The following is a 19,229-nucleotide window of genomic DNA, read 5'->3' on the forward strand; positions in this document are numbered from 1 at the left end:
TGAGTCACCACCCAGTGCTGAGGCGAGGCGGAGGCCGTGGGAAGGGTGTTCCCTCTCGGGCTGCAGCAATGCCGCACAAGATTGCTCCAGAAAACCAGAACCGTGCCCCACGATAAGCACAGCTACCCTCCTTATGCAACTTTTTGACATTGTTCAAAAGCAAGGCTAATGTTCCTTCACTTCCATTTGCTGAGGGCCCTAGAGAGCCGGCCCAGCCAGACCTTATGCCCTGCTTCCTGCAGCCCAGGCAGAGGCCGGCCTCCACACTGTACAGGTGGTGAAACTGAGCCGTGCCTGTGACCGCATGGCTAGGACACTCGCAGCCCCGGCCCTCTGCACCAGCCCTCAGACCTCCCCCTCTATGGCCGGCCGGCTCCTTACTTAGCTTTTGGAACCAGAGACAGCAAAACAGGTAACTATGATACATTTTATTCTTTGTCAAATGAAACGTCATTGTGAGCAGTTATGTCCGGTTGGTGGGCTAGAAGTTTGAAGTCGATTTCTCATAAAAGGAAAGAAAAATCTGTTTCTAAATATAAGTTCACATAAACTAGAAGCACGTTTTAAGGGGAATATTTCTTTATACGAAACTTCAAAACTTCTTCGTAGTGCGAAGCTGGGCCTGTGGAGGATGCATGTGGTAACTGAGTATTAAAGGGAAAGGACGTGGTGCTGAGGATCATACTTTGCAGATAGCAGCCATGGTGATCACAGGTCCTAGCTTGGATCTGAGTTGCTGAGGCTGGCACTCTTGCCCCATCGTCACTGCGCTGCAGTATGTGGGCATCCATTCACCTTTGCCTTGCCTGGTCCTAAAAACAGCACTACCTGCTTCTCCAGGGGCTGTGTCTTTCCTCTTTCCCCACTGAATTCACTAATTGTTCTTCCATCAGGTACTCAACTCACTGTCCTGTGAGCTAATTAGGACTGGAGCTCAGCTTGGGAGGCCCTGTGTTGGTGGGGGAGGGGAGAGAAAATATTTGCATAGTCATTCTGGTGACTTTGCATGTTGGCTGCCTCTGGCTGGAGTCTGCCAGGTGAACCGCTATGCTGTCTGGCTCAGGCCAGAGGGAAATAGCCATAAATGAGAGTGGAGGGGGCAGAAAGGGTCCACAGGCGTTCCCACCAACCTCAGGCCTGTCTGAGCCTTAAACTTGCTTGACCTGGGTCGAGAAAAGCCAGACTGCCCTTTCAGCCAGCAGAGCAGCGGGCTGAGTCATATCCTGCCAGCAGCCTGGCCTGATTGGAGTTTATGCTCTGCTCTACATCAGGTCTTGGCCGTTCTGCCTAACAGCTTCCTTCTCTCCCAGAGCAACTGTGAATGTTTCCCCTTCCTTTTCACCATGACCTCAGCCGGCATGGATTTCCTACTATTTAAAACTCTTCTGCAGTTCATTCGGTAGAGTTTGGGGTGACACTGATCTTCACCATAATCAGAAGAGTGTGTGATGTTGGTGCCCAGGCAGGCTGGGTTCCTGGAATTGTCCTGACAAGGTTTCTATAAAATGAATTTCTGTATATGAAAACCTGGGTTCTGGTTGACTTTCACTGGAGCATTTAGAATGTCTCCTTCTGGAAGGGAGAAGTTTTGAACCCCCAAAGTTAAGAGAGCTGTATCTCAGATTGCTCCAGGTCTTGAAAAAAAAAGAAAAGAAAAGAAAAAATCAGAGAAAAATGTGCTTTCTGAAAACAAACAAAACAAAAATCTGATTTATAGAATTAGGATCTAATTTAGTTCTGTGTTAAAGAGGAAAAAAGAAAGATATTGTTATGTTGTTGAATTAATCTTGAGATGACTGAAAAGAAAAGCAGTAACCTGCAGCAAGGTAAAATGCCCTAAGTTCCAACTTATTCTTCAGTAAAGTGTCTTGTCACATTTCCACTATTTGCTCAGTTTCTAATTCTTAGCAAAATATGTCTTATCAGCTTCCCTTTGAAATAAATATTTATTGCTTTCATGTTGTTCTCAACTCTTCCGTTGCTCATACTGTTGAGACTTCAGAGGCTCTGTTCTCTGTGGCTAGTCAGCCACAAAAGATTCCCTTGGGCTGAGTCCCCAAGACCTATCTTGCAATAGAAGTCATTGTTATTATGATTTCCTTGGGGCTCTTAACAGAATGTGACCACGTGGCAGGATACCAGAAATCATATGAAATTTGGAGTCAGAACAACCATTTATTTGCTCTGTGGCCTTGAGCAGGTGACTTAACCTTTCTGACTCCCCTTAATTTCAGCATCAATGAGCAGGGTCAAGTGCTCCTCCTGGTGCTCCCCTGCCATTGTGTGGACCTTTGTTCGCCACATTGAGCTATGTGGCTCCCTCGTCTACCTCCTCAATCCCTCCCAGGCCCTGAGAGCTACCTGGGGAGAGAGTCTTGTCATCTCTGTGTCCCCATGCCTAGCACAGAGGCTGGCAAGGAGCAGAGGGCAGGGGTTTTGTGTGGGTGGGGAAAAGAAAGGAAGGAAGGGGAGGGAAGGAGGGAGAAAGGAAGGAAAGGTAGGGGGAAGTACAAATTTTCAACTCCTCTGGAACTCATAGTTATTTATTTTAACCACAGACTGGCCTAAGTGATAAGACGTGCTAAAAACAATAGTATTGCTGCCACATATCACTTCCCAGTTTTCAGCACTGATTTTACCATCATCTTATAGCTGACGCATATTGAGCACTTATTTATACATGTGAGCCTGTTTACTCCCCTAGCAGCCTGTGTGGTAGCCACCACCATGATCCTCCATTGACAGATGACAAACCAGAGGTCAGGAGAAGTTGAATCACTTGCCCATGTCACACAGCTGGCACATGGTTGGACCCTGGATTTGAGCCCAGGTCCCCAAGATTCTAGAGCTGGTGCATTTAACCAGTGCACCCTCAGCACCCAGTTTAGGACTTGACAAGCAGTTGATTTCAATAAAGAGTCTTTGAATGATTGAGTGAGTGAGTGAGTGAATGTTCTTCCATGGCCATTCTCTCACTAGACTTTCAGTCACACTGTTAGTTCTTTCTTCCTGGAATATGTGATGATTAAAACAGAACATCTCAGACCTGGGTTCAGATCTGAGCTTTCCACGTCACTCTGGGAAAGTTACCCCTCTCTGAGTGTCAGCTTCTTTCCTATCGACATGGGAATAATATCAGTGCCTTTCATCTCAGCCTGGGTTCTCCCAGAAGCAGACGATGAGACAGTGATTCAAGTGTAAATAATTTATTTGGGAGGCACAGGAATGCAAGTAGGGGAACAGGAAAGTGAGACAGGAACGGGCAGGAGGTGTTTTCAAGCAAGTTAATTATCAGTATAGGCAACTGAGGCTCAGTTGCTCTGGGGGACTCTGAGAGCTAGCATAGAGCCCACAGCTCATGGTTTTCCCACCCAAGGAGCAAGGGAGCTGGGGTATTTATACACCAGCTCCCAGCTCCCATCAGTCATTGGCCAAGGGCTGCCAGGGTTGGGAGAGTGGCATTACTTCTCTAGAATTTGTGGATTCTCTGCCCACCAGAGAAGGTCCTCTGGCAAAGAGATGCAGAATCTGTGGAGGAAATGACACCACAGTGGTTAGATCTGTGGGATTATGGGTGGGGCAACAGTAGCATCCCTGCACTCTTAGCCGTCACTGTGAGGATTAAGTAGGATTATTTAAAAGTTTGGAAGCAATTATACTCCAATAAAGATGTTAAAATATAAAGAAAAGTTTGGAGAATAGACCCTGACACATATTAAGTGCTCGATGAGTGACAGCCTCGAGGGGCCTTTTCCCAGGACCCTCTGTGTGATACAAAACAGCTGTCCTCGGGATTTGCTCCTTAGAACCCCACCATCAATCTACAAGTGGTAACGTGGTCCTACTGAGTACCAGATACTAGGGTACAAGCAGTGAGCTTAGCCAGCAGGGTTCTGGCCATCCAGCATTCATGGCCGCTCCTGGCTGACAAAAGATGAATGAGAAATGACAGACATGCCTCTAGGAATGATGGGGACAGTGCTCGGAATGGTGAGGACCCTGGGAGCCACCCTGTCCACCCCCCACACTTTGCAGAGAGGGACTCATCCCAAGGCACGTGGCTAAGCGGGAAGTGCTGGGACTGGACTCCTCCCCCATTGCTCCTCCCACCTGCCTTGGAAGTGAGCATAACGCATGTGGAGGGCGTTGGGCAAACCCTCCACCTGGGATTCCCAGTGGTTATTTTTGTAACACAGGAAACAGGTTCAGCAAATGCCTAAATTGAGGAATTTCCTGGGTGGAGAGTCCCTCCCACTTTTGGACTTTGCTTTACAAGGGGCTTCCCTGGACAGGTATCTGGAAAGTTCATGCCTACAGCTCCCTGGGGACTAAAACTCAGAAGTTTCATGGAGCAGATGCATGGGAATAAGGATCTGTCCTCCCTGCCACAGGGCAGCTGTGTGGCTTTAGGCTGTTCCCTCTCCCTCTCTAATCCTGTTTCATCATCTGTAAAATGGGGACTGTGAATGAAATAATGGGCATGGGAGTGCTTTGGGAGAAACAAGCTGTGTGCATCTTATGAGTAGGGAAGCATTATTATCACTGCTGTTGATGTTATTGCTGTTAGGAATGGTGTGACCTTGGGCCAGCCGGCTCCTCTCTCTAAGAATCCTCTCTCCTCCCCACTGGCTGTCCTCGACTCCAAAGGGCCAGGAATGCGGAGGCAGCCCCTCAAGACCTGCAGCCGTAGAATATGACCTTGTCAGGCCTGTAAAGAATCAAATGTTCCAACCCCTTGTAGTGGGGCAGCTGAGGCTCAGTGGAGGGGAAAGGACTTGCCCAAGGCCACCCAGCCTCAGCGGCAGTCAGCTTTGGCCCAGGGATGCTGACTCATAGCCCATAGCTCTCCCCCGCCGCCTGTCAAGGACTGTGCCTGCCCCGGCCCCTCTGCCCCCTACTCTGCCCCAAGCCCCTCTCCCCTCCCCGACCTCCAGCCAAGGAAGCTCGCTGCTCAGTTCCGAGTGTGGGAGTGCACCCTCTCTACACAGCAAGTCAACATCCCTGCCTCGGAGTTGAGGTGTGGCAGATGGCAGAGCAGAACTGAGCCTCGGTTTATTTTTGACTCAAAGAGGACATCACACAAGTGCACAGCGCTCGCTGGTGGGGGCAACAGGTCTGGCACGTGGGGCAGCAGAATCTGCCGGCTTTGAGAGCCACGCAACCTGAGTTCGAATCCTGGCTTGGCCACCTTCAGCCGTGCGCCCTCAGGTACACAGTCTTCCCTCTGAGAGCCTCCGCTTCCCCATTTGTAAAGTGGAGCAGTGAGGCCCAGAGGCCATCCTTTATCAGTTTCATAGGCACATGGCTTCATCGAGGGAGAAGATGCACATGTGGTGAGGGGACTTTGGGGGCTGGTTTCCATCTCTAGAGAGGGGAAGTGATGGGAAAGTGGTGTCAGAAGGGAGGATCCCTGGCAGGCCCCAAGTTGGGGCCAGGAGCAGAGCTGTCCCAGGTGTGACCCCGCCGTGCCCCCATGTAGGGGTGTATTGGCTGGTGGCTGGGGCAGAGCCAGGCAAAGCCCGGGGACCCAGACCCTTCCTCTGTTCCCCATAGGTAACCCTGGACAGAGGGACTGGGTAGGGTGGGCCCAGGGAAGGAGAGGTCGGACCGAGGTGGGCAAGGGGCACACTGAGAGGGTCTTTGGTCTTCAGTGGGGAGACTGAAGGGTGGGAGGGAGGGGATGTGAGAGGCCTCCTTCCCTCCCTCCTCTGCCCCCTGATGGAGTCAGGCTGACAGAGGCTTCTCAGACTAAGGTCCAGCCTCTGGGCGATGGGGTAATCATTTGAGGGGAGGGGGCTGTGAGAGTGCTGGGGGATGGGCAAGCCCATCTTGCTGACTGATGTACCATGTGCAAGCATGTTTTCCTACATATATGTTTACTATAGAAAACAGGGAAATACAGACACTTTATAGAAGAACCGAAACCTTTACCCCACAGTGTTGACATTTGGGGAACACTATGTCTTTCAAAATTACTATATCTTTTTTTGTTCTAGGCTATAAACATAATACATTTCTTGTTGTAGGTCATAGAAATTGAGATCTTATCTACTCTGCATTTTTCACCTCAGGTTATTAAGATATTTTCCTGGGCTATTAAAAATTACTTGAAAACATGATTATTGATAGATACATAATATTCTGTCCTATGGCTTCTCAGTAATTTGCGTAACTAATCTCTTAGATTACAAATTTAGATTGTGTCCAGATTATTGCCATGATTAAAAAGAAAAACACCGTGATCAACATCGATACGGCTCAAACATTGTTTGCATTTCTAATTACTTCCGTTAGAATAAGTTCTTAAGCAAAATGACTGGGTAAGAGGATGTACATTTTTTCCTTTATTTTCTTTTTTTACTATTGTATTTGATACATACAAAGGAAATTATGTAGCATATATGTTAGTTTAATATTACAATGTATATCGTGGACTTAGAATGTCACCAATAACTTGCATATTCCTGTGTGAGTGTCCCCATCCCAACCCCCTGCCTCTTTCAGAGGAAATGACCATCCTGTGTTTATCATTTCCTTGCTTTTTTTTTTTTTCTATAGACTGTATTTTTTAGAGCAATTTTAGGTTCACAGCAAAACTGAATAGAAAGTACAGAGAATTCCCATATGCTTCTTTTAAAAAAACATTTTTATCTCGTGTGTGTATGCTTACACCATCTATTGTTTAGTTTTGCTTTTGCTTTAGTTCTTTAAAATGTCGTTGCGCAGTATGTAACCTTTTGAGTCTTGCTTCTTTCTGGCAACATTCTGTTTCTCTGATTCATCCACGTGGTTGCTGCAGCTGGAGTTGGTGCATCTGTATAGCTGTATAGTATTCCGAGGCATGAAGATGTAGCACTCTTGTTGATTTGTTCTCCTTCTGGTGAACATGCGGGTTGTTTCCAGAGCAGCTGTTGCAATCAGTGTTGCTGGGAACATTCTTGGCCATGGCGCCATCACCTAGAAAAGGAACACACGAGGTTAAAACAGATTTGGGAGGGGGTAGAATCCAGAGTGGAGCACACACAAGCTTGAGTTGAAGTATCCACAGGCCATGAACTGATTTGGTTTTGGAGGAGGGCTACTACACAGAATGTCTCGTGGGCTTGCCTGAGCTAGAATGCACCGTTTCTCATCTCTCAAGCTCAGCTGCCAAGGTCATTGTCTTGGGCTTGGGAGCAAGAGTAGAACCCTCTCCCCTGCCCGCCTTCAAGGAGGCAGAAGCACTGTTTGTGAAGGGAATCACTGTCCCTCCCCCTTTAGCCTCGGTGCCATTAAATCTGAGTATCCCTAACTGTGGAGTGTATACCCCTGATGGTACCTAAGAGGGTACTAGGTGGTATGAAATAACAGCCCATCACCTGGTGAGAAAACTCATCTGTTTCCAGTTCTCTTTCAGTCTTCCAGGTCACCTCAAGGCTAAAGGTTCTGTCTGGAACTAGTGTGTCTTTAATTATGGCCCCCTCCCTGCCTGAACACTGGCTAGACTCTAGGCAGAGAGCAAGCCACCTTTGGGCTCAGGGCCTCAGGCAGGCAATAGAATCCACTAAACATCAGGACATCCTGTTATAATTTTTCTATTGTGGTCATCTTTTATTTGTGGTGAGTGGCACTGGTTTTCCTTTTAAAATAAATGTGTTTAAGTTTTAATAAGGCAAGCTATTAACAGAAAATGAGATTGATTAAAGGACAGATAGTAATCATCTTGACAGTCATATTTGATTGACCCGGGTTGGGGAAATTCTGACCTCAATCAGCCATTCTCCAACTTTCTGTCTCAGGACGCTTTACATTCTTAAAAATGATTGAGGACCCCAAAGAGTTGTGCTTATGTGAATATTATCTCTTCATATTTACCATATTTGAAGTCAAAACTGAGATTGTAATAATACCTGTATATTCTTTTAAAAATAACAATAATAAATCCATTATGGTAACATACTTTATGAAAAATAACTATATTTTCCAAAAAAAAAAAACTAGAAGAGTAGTGTTGTTTTATGTTTTTGCAAGTCTTTTTAATGACTTAATTGAAGACAGCTGGATTCTCATCTGCTTCAGCGTTCAATCTGTTGCCATATGATGTTTGGCTTCCTGTGTTTGAAGAAATTCCAGCCTCACAGAGATATGTTGTGGGAAAGGGAGGAGGATTCTAATAGCCGTTCAGATAATTGTAGATATCCTTCTTTGATACTACACCCAAACTCAACAAGTGATAGTGTATTAGTTTGCTAGGGCTGTTATTCAACCAAACTTGGGCCCACTTATCCATGCACAGTAAAGCCAATCTGTTGACACCAGGTTGTGGTAAAGGCAAGTATAGCACTTATTGCAAGGCACCCAATATGGGGCCAAACAAGGAGAATGGGAAGCTCGTGTTCAAAAGACCTGAACTCCTCTATGGCTCTTGGGGAAGGGTTTTGAAAGGCAACATTAGGGGTGAGGGTTGTAGGGTACTTGGTCAGCTCGTGGACATTCTTCTGATTGGTTGGTAGTGAGGTAATAGGGTGGCTTTTCAGGAGTTAACATCATCATCCTTCTGGTTTCAACCGGTCTGGGGTCAACATGCTGGTGGTCAGCATGCAGTTAGCTTCTTCTACCTGGAGGGGATTTTAGTATCCACAAAACAACTCAAGGATATGGCTCAAGAGATTACCTAGAGCCCTTGAAGAAGAACTAAAGGTCCTTGACTTTGTTTTATGGCTAAGCTATTATTATTTTGTCGTGCTTGACTGTTTTCCTTTGTTTCTGCATTTTCTCACTTCTCTGACTAAATTTGCTCTTTGGAACTCGGGGAAGGCCTAAGAAGCTAAAACTTTTTTATAAACAAGATGTGGGGGGACATGTTGGGGGGAGTCTGTCCGCAAGAAGGCCCCACAGGGTCCTGCTCAGTTACAGGGCTGCCATAACAAAATACCACAGACTGAATGACTTCAACAACAGAAATGTATTTTGTCATAGTTGTGGCAGTTAGAAGCCCAAGATCAAGGCATGCTGGCCTCTATCCTTGGCTTGCAGATGGCTGTTTTCTCGCTATATCCTCACAGGGTCCTTCCTCTTGTGTGCACATCCCTGGTATCTCTCTGTGTGTCCAAATTCCCTCTTCTTATAAGGACACTAGTCAGTTTGGATTAGGGCCCATTTAATGTCCTCATTTTAACTTAATCGCCTCTTATAAGGCCCTATCTCCAAATACAGTCACATTCTGAGGTACTGGGAGGTTAAGACTTCAAGATATGAACTTTGGGAGGGACACAATTCAGCCCAGAGCAGACAGCATTTTTAAAATTAGTTGCAATGAAGAATCTGAGGCCATGACAATGAACTTTTCATATTGTACATTATAATCCATTTTTCTTCTTTCACTTTGATGAATTTTTTTACCTATGCATGGTTTTGCAACATCCTGCACTGGTCATTTAGAAAATATTGGCTCATTGAGTTATGCAGATCTTTTAAATGTTTGTATATTTCATTATACAATATCATAAAATGTCACATCTGTTATCTTAGCACTGACCTCATCAGAAACATCTCTAAGTATTGGGAAGCTGTCAAGTTCATGATGGCACATACAGGTCTTCCAAAATTCTAATTTTCACTTTGGAAGCTCAAATCTTATCATTGGCAACAAATACTGTCATTTGTTTTCCTTGAAATGATAGGCTCACTCTGTTCATTTTTGAGAAAATGTCTGCCAGATACCCAAGTCTGAATAACTATTGTGTGTCTGTCAGTTGTTCTTTTATGTAAAAATGGGTTTGGTGAAAACAGAGGCAAGTTCAGCTCACAACTCAAATGCTCATAGGAGAACCTCTCCTCCAACACCCATCATACTTGGGTTACAGCAGAATGCTTGATGCATATATTTCCCATTCCATGTTCCCATGTTGAGAGTTAATAAAATTAATCATTTTTACTGCTTCATCCGGGACATTCCTTAGTGAAGCTGGCATTTTTTACTGCCTGCGCGTGGTGATGAAGAATAGGATGACGACTAGTACAGTTTGGTGCCACTCTCTTGATTCATGCTAGGGCACCAGCAGTTTTTGCACCAGCAGTGCAAATATCAACGGGTGAAGGTGGTAAATAACATCTAAATGTTATTAGGAAGATGGTTTTGATCTCTCAGCCCCCCGTGTAAGCATCTTGGGAACCCTCACGGGCATGTGGACCACACTTTGAGAACCATTTTGACCTAGATAAAAAATACGGAGATGGTTTGAGGCCTCGAAAATGACCTTGGTGCCAGAGTGACAAGACCTGGGTGTGATTCTAGCTCTGCCAGTGTGGAACTAAGTGGCCTTGGATAGCTCACTGACCTCTAGAAGCCAGGCACTTCACACATAAAGGGTGGTGGGAGCTTCCTGCCTCCCAGAGCTGGGGAGGGAAGGAAATAAGGTACAGACTTGAGAGCCTTTTGTGAAAGGTAATGCACAGCCCAGGCAAGAGGAATCAGCTATGGTGGGGAATGAGGCAAAGTTATGAACTTTCATGCCCTGGCTTAAGTCATTTTTGATTTGCAACACTGCCCAGATCCCTGTATTCCCCTGAAGAGACCTCAGAAGGTTAGACCTAGAGACCCTGAAAGAGATGCCCAGCAGGATTTCTAGTTTTAACAAATCGGCATCTTTGGGGCTCTGCTCCAGGTCACCCATTACCACCTACAGCTTTGAAAGGAAAAGGCCTCCTAAAAGCCCGGAGTCCTTCTGGTCCTTGACTGGACAGGTAGGCATTCACCTGGGTCAGGTAGAAAGCTGGGAGCCCATGGGAAATGACAGGCATCTTAGAAAATCTGATTTGTTTAGCTGTGTTAAGAAGATAGAGGTGATTCTGGAAAACTCCAGGGAGCTGGAAAGCACATGTTCAGAGGGCTTCAGGTGGGCTCCTGCTTCCGGGATGGTGGAGTAAAGGTACTTGTCCCTAGGTGCAACTGAGAACCCTAGACATTCTATACAAAATAAGCATAAGAAAATTCTAAAAGATAGAGAGAAGACAGACCTGCTTCTTGGGACCTGGGGACCCAAGAAACAGCATAGCAGTGAGTTCCTGGTGAGTTTTCTTTTTGCCTCATATAGCCCAGAGTTGGAGCTGAAGAAGCCAGAAATGAGGAAATGCCAATGGGCAGGCAAAAAAATGCCCCAACAGAAACCTGGTCTCTCTAGCTAAAGAAGCAGGAAAGGGGCAGCCTAGCAGAACAGACACTTTTAGGCAAAAACTGCTCTACTCTAACTAAACACCATAGAAAACATTGTGGCTCCACCCCCACCAGCAAAGATCCAGTGGGGAGATTAGACTTCCCCCTTCACCAGACTGTAATGAAGCATCCCAAGTCCCCCACGGGAGTGGTGTCAGAGAAGGCCAAGTAGGGAGCCAGGATTTTCATTCCCCACTGGGTGGTGACAAGACCTCACCCCAGTCCCTGTCATGATAGTGGAGAGACCACACTGGGAGCAGTAACAAGGCACTCCTGTACCTCCCAGCCATGGAGGTATCAGTGGGAGCCTGATGAGGAGCTGGATTTCCCAACCAACCCCCTTTCTCTGCTGGAGTAGTGTCAGAGGAAGCCAGCTGAAACAGAAGGTTTAAATGAGATCCAGTCTCATAACATAATACCCCAAATGCCCAAGTTTCTGTAGAAATTCACTTATAACAAGAACTAGGAAGATCTCAAACTGAATGAAAAAAGGCAATCAATAGAAGCCAACGCCAAGATGACAGAGATGTTGAAATTATCTGACAAAGATTTTAAAGTAGCCATCATAAAAATGCTCCAAGAAACAGCTATGAACACACTTGAAACAAATGAAAAAAATAGTGTCAGCAAAGAAACAGAAGCATAGAGAAGAACCAAATAGAAATTTTAGAGTGAAATATATGATAACTGAAATTTAAAAGAAAAATTCAATGGATGTGCTTTACTGAAGGCCGGAGGGGACAGAGGAAAGAATCACTGAACCGGAATATAGGACAATAGAAGTTACCTAAGCTGAATAACCAAGAGAAAATAGACACAAGATAAATAAGTAAACACAGCCTCAGGGACCTGTGAGATTGTAACAAAAGATCTCATGTTTATGTCGTTGGACTCCTGGAAGGAGATAAGAAAGGAAGTGAAACTGAAAAAATACTTGAAGAAATAGTGGCTGAAAACGTCCCAAATTTGGCAAATAACATAAACCTACAGATTCGTAAAGCTGAGCAAAATTCCAAAGAGAATAAACTCAACAAAATCCACACCAAGGTAAAACATAGGTAAACTTCTGAAAACTAAAAACAAAACAGAAGTCTTGAAAGCAGTGAGAGAGAAATGACACCTCATCTATAAGGGGGAAACAATTCAAGTGACAGTGAATTTCTCATTGGAAACCATGGAGGCCAGAAGGAAGTGGCACAACATTTTTCAAATGCTGAAAGGAAAGAACAGTCAACTCAGAATCCTATATCCAGCAAAAATATTCTTCAAGAATGAAGGGGGGGCTTCCCTGGTGGCGCAGTGGTCGAGAGTCCACCTGCCGATGCAGGGGACGCAAGTTCGTGCCCTGGTCTGGGAAGATCCCACCTGCCGCGGAGCGGCTGAGCCTGTGAGCCATGGCCGCTGAGCCTGCGTGTCCGGAGCCTGTGCTCCGCAACGGGAGAGGCCACAACAGTAAGAGGCCCGTGTACCGCAAAAAACAAACAAACAAACAAAAGAATGAAGGGGAAATCAAGACAGTCTCAGATGAAGAAAAACTGAGAGAATTTATTGCCAGAAGACGTACCCTAAAAGAGTGCTAAAAGAAGTTTTCTAAACAGAAAATAAACAATAAAAAATGAATCTTGGGGCTTCCCTGGTGGCACAGTGGTTGAGAGTCCGCCTGCCGATGCAGGGGACGCGGGTTCGTGCCCCAGTCCGGGAAGATGCCACAGAGCGGCTGGGCCCGTGAGCCATGGCCACTGAGCCTGCGCGTCCAGAGCCTGTGCTCCGCAACGGGATAAGCCACAACAGTGAGAAGCCCGCGTACTAAAGAAAAAAAAAAAAGAATCTTGGAACATCAGGAAGGAAAAAAAATATGGTAAGCAACAATATGGGTAAATGCAATTGACCCTTTCTTTCTCTTCTTGAGTTTTCCAAATTATATTTGACAATTGAAGCAAAAATTATAACACTTTCTGATGTAGTTTTAAGTGATGTAGAAAGAACAAGTAGCAAACAAAAATTAAAATTGCAGAGTTAAAGTTTAACGTATCAATAATTACATTAAATGTAAATGGTTTAAGTACACCAATTAAAAGACTAATATTGACAGAGTGGCTTGAAAAACATAACCTGACTATACACTATCTACAAGAAACTCACTTCAAATATAATAATACAGGCAGGCTGAAAGTAAAAGAATAGACAAAATGTATATCCTACCAACATTAATCAAAAGAAAATAGGAGTAGCTATATTAATATCAGATAAAGTAGACTTCAGAGCAAAGGAAATTACTAGAGTAAGAAAGGATTATTGTATAACAGTAAAAGAGTCAAGCCACCAAGAAGATATAGCAATCCTAAATGTATATGCACCAAACAACAGAGCTATAAAATATGTGAAGCAAACAGTGATGGAACTGACTACAATTATAGTTGGAGACTTCAACACCCCTCTCTCAATAATCAATAGAGCAATTAGACAGAATATAAGAGCAAGGATATAGAAGAACTCAACAACACCGTAAACCAACAGGATCAAATCAACATTTATAGAACACATTCTTTTCAAGTGTCCACAGAACATACACCACGATAGACCATATTCTGGGACATAAAATAAACTTCAGCAAAATTAGAATTTAAATCAAAGAGAATGTGTTCTCCAATTACAGTAAAATCGAACAAGAAATCAATAATAGAAAGATAACAGAAAAATCTCCAGCCACTTGGAAGCTAAATAATACACATCTAAATAATCCGTGGGTCAATGATAAAGTCTAAATGAAAATTTTTTAAATATATTGAACTGAATTGAAATAAAAATACAACATATCAGAATGTGTGTGACATACCTAAAGCAGTGCTGAGACAGAAATTTATAGTACTAAATGCATAATTAGCAAAGAAAAAAGCCTCAAATCAATAATCTAAGCTCCATCTTGACAAAATAAAAAAGGAAGAGCGAAATAAACCCAAATCAAGCAGGAGGAAGGAAATAATAAACAGCAGAAATCAGTAAAATTGAGAACAGAAAATGAATAGAGAAGACGCAATGAAACAAAGAGCTGCGTCTTTGAAAATATCAACAACATTGACAAAACTTTAGCAAGACTAACAGGGAGAGAGAAAGAAAGAGAAGGAAAGAGAGAAATTACCAAAATTAGAAATGAAATGTGATCTCACTATAGACCTTGCAAGTACACAATTGGATGGTAAGGGAATACTATGAATAACTCTATGCACATAAATTTGACAACCTAAATGAAATGGACCAGTTCCTCAAAAAATGCAAACTACTACAGTTCACCCATATGAAATAGATAATTTGAATAGCACTATAATTATTGAGGAACTTTAATTTTTAAATACCCTAAAAAGAAATCCCCAGACCAGATAGTTTCACTGGAGAATTTTACCAAATGCTTAAAAAATTAACACCAACTCTACACAATGTTTTCCAGTAAGCAGAAGAGGAAGGAACACTATCCAATTTATCTTATGAAGCTAGAATGACCCTGATATCAAAACCAGACAAAGACAATACCAAAAAGAAAAACTACAGGCCAACATCCCTCATCAATATAATGTGAAAATCTTTAATGAAACATTAGCAAATAAAATTCAGCAATGTATAAAAGCAATTATGCATCATGACCAAATAGGGTTTATTCCAGGAATGCAAGGTTGGTTCAACATTTAAAAATCAGTTAGTATAATTGACCGTGTTAATGGTCTAAAGAAAAATCACATGATAAATCCATCAATGCAGGAAAAACATTTGATAAAATTCAGCAACCATTCATGGTATAATGTTCAGAAACATAGGAATAGAGGGGAATTCATTCAATTTGATAAAGAACATCTACAAAAAACTACAGGTAATATTATCTTAATGGTTAAAGACTGAATGGTTTCTCCTAATATTCGGCATAAGGCAAGATGTTAGCTCTCACCACTTATATTCAAATCGTGCTGGAAGTTCTAGCCAATGCAACAAGACAAGAAAAGGAGTACAGATTGGAAAGGAGGAAATAAACTGTCCGTATTTGCAGCTAACTTCATCATCTACATGAAAAATCCAAAAGAATCTATTAAAGAAAAAAAAACCTCCTAGAAGTAATAAGTGATTTCAGGAAGGTCATAGGGTACAAGATAAACATACAAAAATCTATTGTATTTCTGTATACTAGCAATGAACATGTGGGCAGAATAATTTTAAATGCAGCGCCATTTACAATCACTCAAAAAATGAAATACTTAGGTGTAAATTTAACAGGACATGTACGAGATTTGTATGCTGAAAACTACAAAAAAAAACTGATGAAAAAAAAAATTTTAATCTAAATAAATGAAGCCATATATATGTTCATGGATTGGAAGACTCACCATAGTAAAGATGTCAGTTCTCTGCAGTTCCTACCAAGATCCCCCAACATTTTTGTAGATGTAGAAAAGATTATTCTAAAATTTATATGGAACAGCAAAGGAGCTAGAATAGCTGAAATGGTCTTGAAAAAGAATAAGTAAGAAGAGTCAGTCTACCTGATTTTAAGATTTATCATATAGAAATCAAGACTTTGTGGTATCAACAGAGAGGTGACACATAGAGCAATGGGATGGAATAAAGGACCCAGAAGTAGACCCACACAAATAAGCCCAAATGACTTTTGACCAAGGTGCAAAAGCAGTTCAATGGAGGAAAGATGATAACCTTTTCAATAACTAGTGCTGAAGCAATAGGACATCCATAAAGAAAAACAAACAAGCAAAAACCTATCTAAGTCTTATGCCTTATACAAAAATTAACTCAAAATGGATCATGGTCTTAACTATAAAATGTAAAACTATAAAACTTTTAGGGGAAAAATGTAAGGGGAAAATCTCCGGGATCTAGGGCTAGGCAAAGAGTTCTTAAGCTTGACCCCAAAGCATGATCCATAAAAGAAAAGAAATGATAAGTTGGATTTCACCAAAGTTAAAAGCTCATGATCCACAAAAACAAACAAACAAAAAAACCCTGTTAAAAAGATGAAGACAAGCTACAAACTGGGAGAAAATATTTGCAAACCACAAAATCTGACAAAGTACTGGTATCTGATATGTATAAAAAACTCTCCAGGCTTCCCTGGCGGTCCAGTGGTTAAGACTCTGCCCTTCCAATGCCGGCAGCGCAAGTTTAATCCCTGGTCAGGGAACTAAGATCCACATGCTGTGCAGACAAAAAAAAAAAAAAAAAGCATGACAAAAACTCTCCAAACTCAACCATAAAAAGAAATCAAACAATCTAATTAGAAAATGGACAAAAATCATGAAGAGAAATTTCTATGAAGAGAATATACAGATGGCAAATAAGCATATGAAAAGATGTTCAACATCATTAGTCATTAAAGATAGGCAAATTAAAACCACAGTGAGATATAATTACACACCTGTCGGAACAGCTAAAATAAGAAATGACAACACCAAATGCTGGTGAGGATGCAGAAAAACTGGTTCACTCATACATCGTAGGCAGGATGTAAACTGGTACTATAAAACCATTTGGAATTTTGTTTAAAAAAAAAAAAAGCTAAATATACAACTACCATGTGACCCAATAACTGTCCTATTGTACATTTATCCCAAATAAATGTAAACTTATGTTCACACAAAAACCCTGTACAGAAGGTTATAGTAGCTTTACTAATAATTGCCAAAAATTGGAGATAAGCCAGATGTCCTTTAATAGATGATTAAGCTACCTATGGTCCACCCACGTCAGGGAGTGGTACTCACCCATAAAAAGGATTGAACTGTCTATACACACAACAACCTGATGAATCTCCACTGAATTGTGCTGAGTGAAAAAAAGCCCGTCCCAGAAGGTCACACATAGCATGATTCCATTTATAGATATCATTAAAAAAGCAATATTATTGGAGAACAGATTCATGATAGCCAGGAGTTAGGGTTGCATGCGGCACGGTGGGGGGAGGCGGTGACTATAATGGGACAGCCCAAGGAAGCTTATGGTGACAAAAAGTTCTGTATCTTGATTGTGATTGTGGCTACATAACACTACACACATGATAAAACTGCACGCACACACACGCGCGTACACACAAGTGCATGTAAAAATAGATATTATTATCCTATCCTGCAGATGGGGAAACAGAGGCTTGGAAAGGTCCAGCCACGAGCCCCAGAGCCTCTGTCTCTCCAGAGCACATGCCCATGACCACTCTGCCTCACTCCCTCTGCCCTTGCAGGCCACACCAGACAGCAGACAGAGAACAGGGAGACCCCACCTTGACACCCTGCTGGCAGTAGACTAGCTCCCCTGAGATGGGGCCTGGGAGGGGTGAAGCCCACCCAGGCAGGTCTTTTTTCTTTCTTTTTTTTTTTTGCGGTACGCGGGCCTCTCACTGTTGTGGCCTCTCCCGTTGCGGAGCACAGGCTCCGGACGCGCAGGCTCAGAGGCCATGGCTCACAGGCCCAGCCGCTCCGCGGCATGTGGGATCTTCCCGGACCAGGGCACGAACCCGTGTCCCCTGCATCGGCAGGCGGACTCTCAACCACCGCGCCACCAGGGAAGCCCCCCAGGCAGGTCTTGATGGAGAAGGCAGGGGCAGCGTTCCCCTGCTTCTCTTCCATCTCCACCCCAACTGACCCTGGCACTAGCCCAGTGCCAGCACACGGGACGCTCCACACCGCTGTTCCCTTCCTACTCCTTGCTGACTTGAGTCCCCATTGGGTCACCCACCCCTAACCAATGCCATCTCCCCTTTTCCAGAGCTGAACTTCGTCACCCAGTCCCCAGAGCTGGCAAGACATGGGCCCTATTTTCCAAACCCTGACGCCTTTCATTTAACCAGAAGACATGGAGGGGTGAGTTGGAGACCGGGGTTTTGCTGGAGCTGGAGATGGGGAAGATCTGGAAAGAGAGCACCCTTGCAGGGAGTGCTGATGGAGGGTCTGACAAGGAGGAAAACAGTGTTTGACAACAGCTGCCTTCCTTCTGCCATTCTAGCAGGGACACTTGAATTATTTATGCACCATTGTGCAGGTGTGGGGAAATCCCCCCACATGTCTTTGCGTTTGAATAGGGAGAACGGCTAGGAAGCGTAGAAGGAAGGCAGCATCACTGCACACAGTGAACTGAGTCTCAGGTCCCTCGTCAGTAAAATGGGGCGGCAGCAGCATCTCCCTCTTGTCAAGGTCAAGCAAAGATAATCCATGTAAAATGCTTAGAAGAGTAACTGGAACATAGTAGGTGCTCAATAAATGCTAGTTGCCTAGTGCATGTTAGTTAAATGGGGCAGCCCTCTCTGGGGTCAAAATGCTGCTTAGCCTTCCAGAGCCAGCCCATATTGCAGCTCTGTGAGATTTCTCTGGCTCCTAGCTGGGATTAACCACATCTTCCTCTGTTCTCCCAAAGCCCTTTCTTTGGGCCTCTGCTATTGCCTTGCTCGATCCGCCCTGCGTTATATACCTAAGAACCTCAAAGTCCATGCCTGCTCCCCCAGACCCACCCCTGTCAGGGAACAGAGGTCACACTGCTCATCTTTGAGCATCAGCAGCAACTTACCTTCCGAAAGAACAGCCTCTGAGCTAGAGCTCAGAGTCAGGATCTCATCCGACCTTCCCAGAAGGTGTCGTCAGCCCTTTCACAGGTGAGAACACTGAGACCCAGAGAGAGGTGACTTTCAGCCAGGAGCTGGGAGAGCCAGGGTGCAACTCAGAGATTCTGAGCTCACTTTCTCTTACCCTACCCTGCCGGCATCAAGGAAGATGAGTGACTCCAGACCCAAATAGGGGAGGAAGCAGACAGGCAGACCAGCTGCGTGCCTCTCTCCTCAGCCCTCAGAGATCACCCAGATCTCTTACCATGCCGAAGTTTTGTTTCTTGCCCAAGCACTTTGGGACTAACCAGGTTGTTTCCAAACACGTTACATAATTGTGCACATATTTATTTAATGCCATCTCTTGAATATTAAACAATCGGTAATTCGGAACAGAAACACGGGCGTCTAAACCCAGCAGCTTTTGACAGGTGTGGGTGGGGAAGGAGG

General features: G+C 44.0%; 1 protein-coding gene across 1 annotated transcript in view; it reads left to right on the forward strand.

Annotated features, from left to right (window-relative positions):
• The first annotated feature begins 296 nt into the window (after positions 1–296).
• The window catches only part of ATP2B2 (ATPase plasma membrane Ca2+ transporting 2), a 210,824-nt gene continuing 191,891 nt past the window's right edge, over positions 297–19,229 (forward strand). Inside the window, exons 1-2 of the mRNA XM_032649883.1 lie at positions 297–412; positions 17,951–18,045. The gene's annotated coding sequence lies outside the window, so the exon portion shown is untranslated. The remainder of the gene's footprint in view (positions 413–17,950; positions 18,046–19,229) is intronic.

This window comes from Phocoena sinus, chromosome 11 (assembly GCF_008692025.1).
Source record: "Phocoena sinus isolate mPhoSin1 chromosome 11, mPhoSin1.pri, whole genome shotgun sequence".
In the NCBI taxonomy this organism is placed as follows: Eukaryota; Metazoa; Chordata; class Mammalia; order Artiodactyla; family Phocoenidae; genus Phocoena; species Phocoena sinus.